Source organism: Medicago sativa, chromosome 1 (genome assembly GCF_051527215.1).
Source record: "Medicago sativa cultivar Bolivia chromosome 1, Bolivia_mono, whole genome shotgun sequence".
Taxonomy (NCBI): domain Eukaryota; kingdom Viridiplantae; phylum Streptophyta; class Magnoliopsida; order Fabales; family Fabaceae; genus Medicago; species Medicago sativa.
In genome coordinates, this window is record NC_140749.1 from 6,518,147 (window position 1) to 6,524,241 (window position 6,095).

At 31.8% G+C, this 6,095-nt stretch overlaps 1 long non-coding RNA gene across 1 annotated transcript; it reads left to right on the top strand.

Annotated features, from left to right (window-relative positions):
- Nucleotides 1-273: 273 nt before the first annotated feature.
- Nucleotides 274-2,956, top strand: LOC146952106 (uncharacterized). The gene is made up of 2 exons (XR_015012641.1): nucleotides 274-762; nucleotides 2,674-2,956. It is a non-coding gene; the product is annotated as an uncharacterized LOC146952106 (long non-coding RNA).
- The last annotated feature ends 3,139 nt before the right edge of the window (nucleotides 2,957-6,095 follow it).

Genomic DNA, 6,095 nt, shown 5'->3' on the forward strand with positions numbered 1-6,095 from the left:
TGAAAGAAAGTTCCTTTGAATCAAAAACAGAAAACAGAAGAAGATATTGGTGGTGCTGGTGGGTTAAGAATAAAGCTTGCAATGGATTTGAGAAAATAAGCAGTTCTGAGAGTTGATTGAGTACTGTGAGAAGAAGGTGAAGCAATGAAATCTTGTTTCACCTCTATAATGGTATCTTCTTCTTCCAATGTTGGTTTCTGTAACAGCCCGATTTTCGCTAGTTTTATTTTATTATTTATTTATGTGTGTTCTGTGTGCTCTTATGTGATTAATTGTCTCTGTGTGTATTTTTGGTTGGGATTCGTAGAGTTCGGTGTTAGAAGGGTATTTTAGTCATTTTGGGCTTAGGGGCATTTTGGTCATTTTGAGGGCAGTGGCAATTTTGTAATTTTGCAGAAAATTATTTTTAGTGCTTAGTGAGGGTTTTATTTTACTAAGTGCTAGAGGGTGTAGTAATTATTTTATTTACCGTTAAGTGACCGTTAGTGTTATATTTTACCGGTAAGTGAGTAGTGACATTTTGAGTGTTAGAATAGAAATGGGTTAGGCCCATTAAGGTTTAAGAAATAAGCCCACTTGAATAGAGCTAGTATATAAACTCTAGTGTTGGTGAGAATTAGGTTTACAAACATTTTTATTTCATTTCATTTGAGAAGAGAAGAGATAGAGGCTAGAGGGAAGAACAAGGGTTAGAGCTTGAAGAGGGGATTCATCATCTAGGAGCTAAATTGAAGCTTTGGTTAGAGATTCTTGGTGTTAGAGGTAAGAGGGTTAGGTTTCAACCATAATTCATCTCTTTTCCTTTTTACCCATTTTATGAAATTGATGAATTAAACCTAATTGATTGTAAATTCGTGTTCATGTTTTGATGCAATGTTTGGGTATGTAAATTAAATGTTAATTGAGTTGTTGATGATGAAATTACATGCTTAAGTTGTGGTTATATGTATACTTTGCATTTTTGCCCAAAAATGGTGATATGAGATGTTGTTGTGATGAATTGTTGGTGAATTCATGATGTTTAGCTGCTGTTGTTGTTGATAGATGTTGTTGTTGATGATTAAAACATTGGGTAATCATAATTGGAGAGTTTGATATGACCTTGTGTTGTTTTTGAATATTTGATGAAAAATGGGTCAAATGGTGATTTTTGTTAGGAGAATGTTTTGGGGCAAATTTTATATGGAATTGGGTGTCTTTTCATGTTTAGAAATGTTTAAACAAACTTTGGTATCAAATTTGAGCTTTGGGAAGTCAAAATTGGGGTTTTGGGGTGAAAAAGTGAGTTTTTCTCGTAACAGGACTGTCCCAACTCGCCACAGCGAGTGGGAGGCGAGTTGGAGGCGAGCAGGAGGTGCTTTCGGTGATGCTTACTCGCCTCGCGAGTAGATTTACTCGCCACGGCGAGCTGCACAGTGGCAGCATCCCCTGTTTCGCGTTCTTGCGTCTTTTTCCCTCGTTTCTGTTTTGAATTGGTTTTCGGTGTAAACATGAAAGTTGTAGATAATTTTGTTAGCTTTCCAATGGCTTTGGTTTGACTTGAAAATGATTCTTGGTTTTTGAGTTATGAGGGAAATACTCCAAGGTGTTCTTGGTGAAATTTTACGAAAAATCCGCATAACTATTTCTAAATCGACCCAAACCCTTTGGATTGTTTCCAAACTTCAAACTTATGTTTTATGAGTTCAATTAAGGTGTTTAGTAGTATTTAAACTATGATGTGAGGGATTTAACTTGTTTTGCTTAGAAAATGGAAAAATTCTTGAAAAGTGTTTCGGTGAGACGAACCTTGTGATTTTTATGAATTCTTCGTATTTGGCCGATGAAATGCTTATGTATCCTCTACTGCACCTATAAGTGACTTGTGAGAATACATGGCATAGGCAATTGAGCTTGTTTACTTGGTTTTGACTCAAAGTGTTCAATTAACTTAATGTTGTGATTTTGAGAGACGAACTTAACTAAAGATGACTTTTGAGAATCAATTGACTTGTGAATCCTTATGGATATTTGATATCACATATATGGAGATGATTGGTGGTGTATATTTGTGTGACAACTATATGTTGCTTGTGTTGTGGATGTTGTCGGCGATTGTATATATGTTATGTGGTGGTGAATTGTTGTTAATTGCATATATACAAGTTTTGGTGATGGTGAGGTGATTATTGTTTGTGTGAACATATGCATTTGTAGTTGGGTCATATGTTCATGCATACATGACTGATGGTGGTGGATTTTATATCCAATTGAGGTGATTACGATGTTTTTGTTGCATCGAAGGTGACGACCTTGAGGTGTTTGGTACCACATGCATCTAGATGAGTCTTGAGACATTGCATAAACTGTTGGTGGATTGAATTGCATTAAGATGTGTTTTGATGGTTGATTATTGCTAATTGTACTTGCGGATTGAATTGTTAATTGTTGATTGACAAGGTGAGGTTGTGATATGTGTATGATACACTTGTGGATATGAACTTGATATAATGATATTGAATGATCTTGGATTACTTATATGTTGTGAATATTGAGGAACTATGTATGAATTGTCATTCTTTATCCTTGATTATATCTTTCATCTTCAAAGTTCTTGTTAATCTTATATGGATTATGATGATGTAATGCTAACCCTCAGTGGTTTACCACCTACCTTTCCGTATGGACGGGTAGATGGAGTGCAGGATGCTTAGTTGTTGCGTATTGATGCCGAGGAGTGGATTTCCTCTTTTTCATGCAAGTGTCTAGATTAGGGCTCTGATCTAGGATAGTCATTGCATGTTGTTTATTTGACTTTGTATTTTGGAGTTGTTGAGATATTCTGTTATTTGAGATTTGGAGGATACAGTTGTATTTAGTTTGAAGATCCAGATATGTTTATGAATTATATGTTGTTCCGCTGCTATGTTGTGTAACATGATCTTTATGCATGTATGATTTGTGGTTTATTCGAAGACGTAGCATCTATTTCTAGAATATGTTAGTATATTTGCGCGTTTTACCGCTTATTAGAAATAGGGTGTTACAGTTTCTTCATCATATTCTTCGTCTTCACCATTGCTTTGAGATTGTGATGATTCAGATTCGATGGAAAATGAGAATTAGATAACAAAATGGGTTTCTAAGTTGAAAACATAATGATGTTGTAGTAAACTTTACTTTACAAAAACCATTCTTCAACCATAATATGAATCTGTGAATATGCTAAAGCATATTGTGCATATGAAAAAAAAATACCTACGTCAGTTAACTCACGTAAGTGTTAATTTCTGCGTGAGTTAACTCACGTAAGTGTTAATTTCAGCGTGAGTTAACTCACGCAGCGTGACTTAAGTCACGCAAGTGTAAAATTTAAGTCCCCTTTTTTAACACTGGCGCTAGTTAACTAGCGCAGGGGTATTTTCGGAATGGCTGCAGGGCGCGAGTGAAAAGTGCTGGGCGGAGAGCAGAAATCATTAAAATAAAATATTATTGGGCCTGGCTGGGCTTGTGTGGCACTTGCCACACTAAGCCTAGTTCAGGTCCGCCCCTGGTTTCATGTCATGCGCATATGAGTGCTGTCTGGGTGCTGAAATGTCTGTTTGTTCGTCTTTTTGGGTTTTGCTTCCATATAAGATGCCTTGGAACTTGTGAACAAAATTCCTCCCTCAGTAATATCTTCTGAGGTCTCTTGAATCTTTATTCTTTCATCTTCCCAAAGTCCTCACAAATCTTCATATGTCTTGCTTTGCTTATTTACATGATTTCTTCGTGAATTACATCAAAACACCATAAAATTGCTATGTTTCGGGAAGAATAGAATTACAGACTCAAATATAGAAAACGTTACAAATGTCCCGAAATCATAAGCAATTCCTCTAATACTCCTCTATAACGTAATATGACCTAACATCAGAGGCAATTCGTGTTTCATTAGTTTCTAAAAAATCTGTTTCATCATTTATGCTTTCTTTTCATAAGTTAACATCCAATGAAGACAAAACTTCTTAAAGGCTAGACAAATCCTCTTCCCATGTACATGATTTATAACGGGTTCATATATGTATAAAAAATCAATGTATATTAACGCATACATTTTTAATTGGACAATGATAACAAATGTTTTAAGAGTATTGTTTAAAGAAACGATAATAAGAAAATTTATCTCGAAAATATAAGTCAGATATATGAAAAGGTGATAATTACAAAACTTTTTATGAAAAAATTACTACTTTTTTATTGCTTATAACTATATTTACATAATCATGTAATTCATCATATATAATTTTTACAATGAAATATATGAAGTTACAATGATATTATTTCGGAAACATTATCCTCATCGTCCCTTAACTCAATTTCATATAAGAATTTTGTGTTTTATATTTTCTCATGTCATTTTTGTCCTTTTGGTCAGTTCGCGTATGAATTATAAAAATTAAATCTAAAATCCATATGGAAACATAAGTTCGCGTATGAATTATAAAAATTAAATCTAAAATTCATATGGAAACATAAGTGATGAATCATAAATTTGAATTTCCTCAAAAAAAAAAAAACATAGATTTGAACACTAAGATCTCATATCAAAATAAAACCACAAATTTGAATCTTGAAAATCCATATGCATTGATCAAAATAACGAAAATGACATAAAAAATAATAAAGGACAAAATTGTTACTTGAATATTTTTTTTTTTTTTTGTGGTAGTGTCCGGAATTCAAACCACAGACATTGCATATATTATACACTAGTTTAGAGACCCGGCGTTGCCCGCGTTAGATATTAAATAAGTTTTATAAGTTTGTGTGCACGAATACACGTGTCAGTATATTAGGTTGAATTTATTTAAATTTAAAATTATAATAATATCATAAAAATAAATATAAATGATGAGATGAATGTCCAATGCAAGAATAAAAAGTGTAACAAAATCAATAATGAATTAGTCCAAGTGGTAAGAGTTTTGGGTCCCTTTAAACATGTGGTCATGGGTTTGTTTCGTGGCCCATGCGTATGAGAGAGAAAAATCGATTGAAAGGGAAGAAAGTGATTGAAATATATATATATATATATATATATATATATATGTATATATATGTGTATATATATATGTATATATATGTGTATATATATATGTATATATATGTGTATATATATATATATATATGTATATATATATGTGTATATATATATATGTGTATATATATATATATATATATATATATATATATATATATCAAAATATATATATATGTATGAGAAATAATAAAATTGGTGTTTGGCAAACTTGAAGAAGGAAAAATGTTAGATGAAAAGAAGGTTTGAAGTTTCTACTTGTGCTCAAAATATGTGATTAACGAAAATTAATTTATTTATAGTTAGCATTTGCATTAGAATATGCTGCTAAAAGATAACATAATAACTAATCGAACCTTTTTTTTATCAAAAAAAGCTACTGATTAATAATATTAAAACGAAAAGGACCTGAAAAAATAGTATAGGTGATAATAGTTTAGGTGATTAATAATATTAAAACGCTACTGTTGAAACGAAAAGGAAAAAAAAATAGTATAGTTGTTAGTTCAAGGACTTGAAACAGAAATAATAGTATGGGTGTTAGTTCAAGTACATGAAACTCGTAGGTGTTTGTAATGGATGCCAGCAACAATAGTTCAAGGACCTGAAAGAAAAAAAAAACCGGTAAACTCACTCGCAGGTGTTAGTTCCCTCTCATATTATATATAAAAATAAAAATCTAAGCATAAGAAAAAGAAACAATAGTATAGGTGTTTGTCAAACCTGAAGAAAGAAAAAGCTTAGATCAAAAGAAGGTTTGAGTTTCAGTTTCTGCTCAAAATATGTGTTTACGTGATTAAAAAATTCTCCTTTATTTATAGTTAAAAAAATAAATCGAAGCCTTTTTTTCCTCAATGAAAAAAACTAATTGAAACTTCTTTTCCTAAAAAAAAGAAAGAAAAAAATAAAGGAAGATTTAATGGATAGTATTGAAAGTATTATATATAGTTTGTTGAGATATTTTGGCTACACAAAATATTAGAAATTAAATATAAAATTAAATAAAATATTTAGTGGATAAGATCAAAAGTTTGCT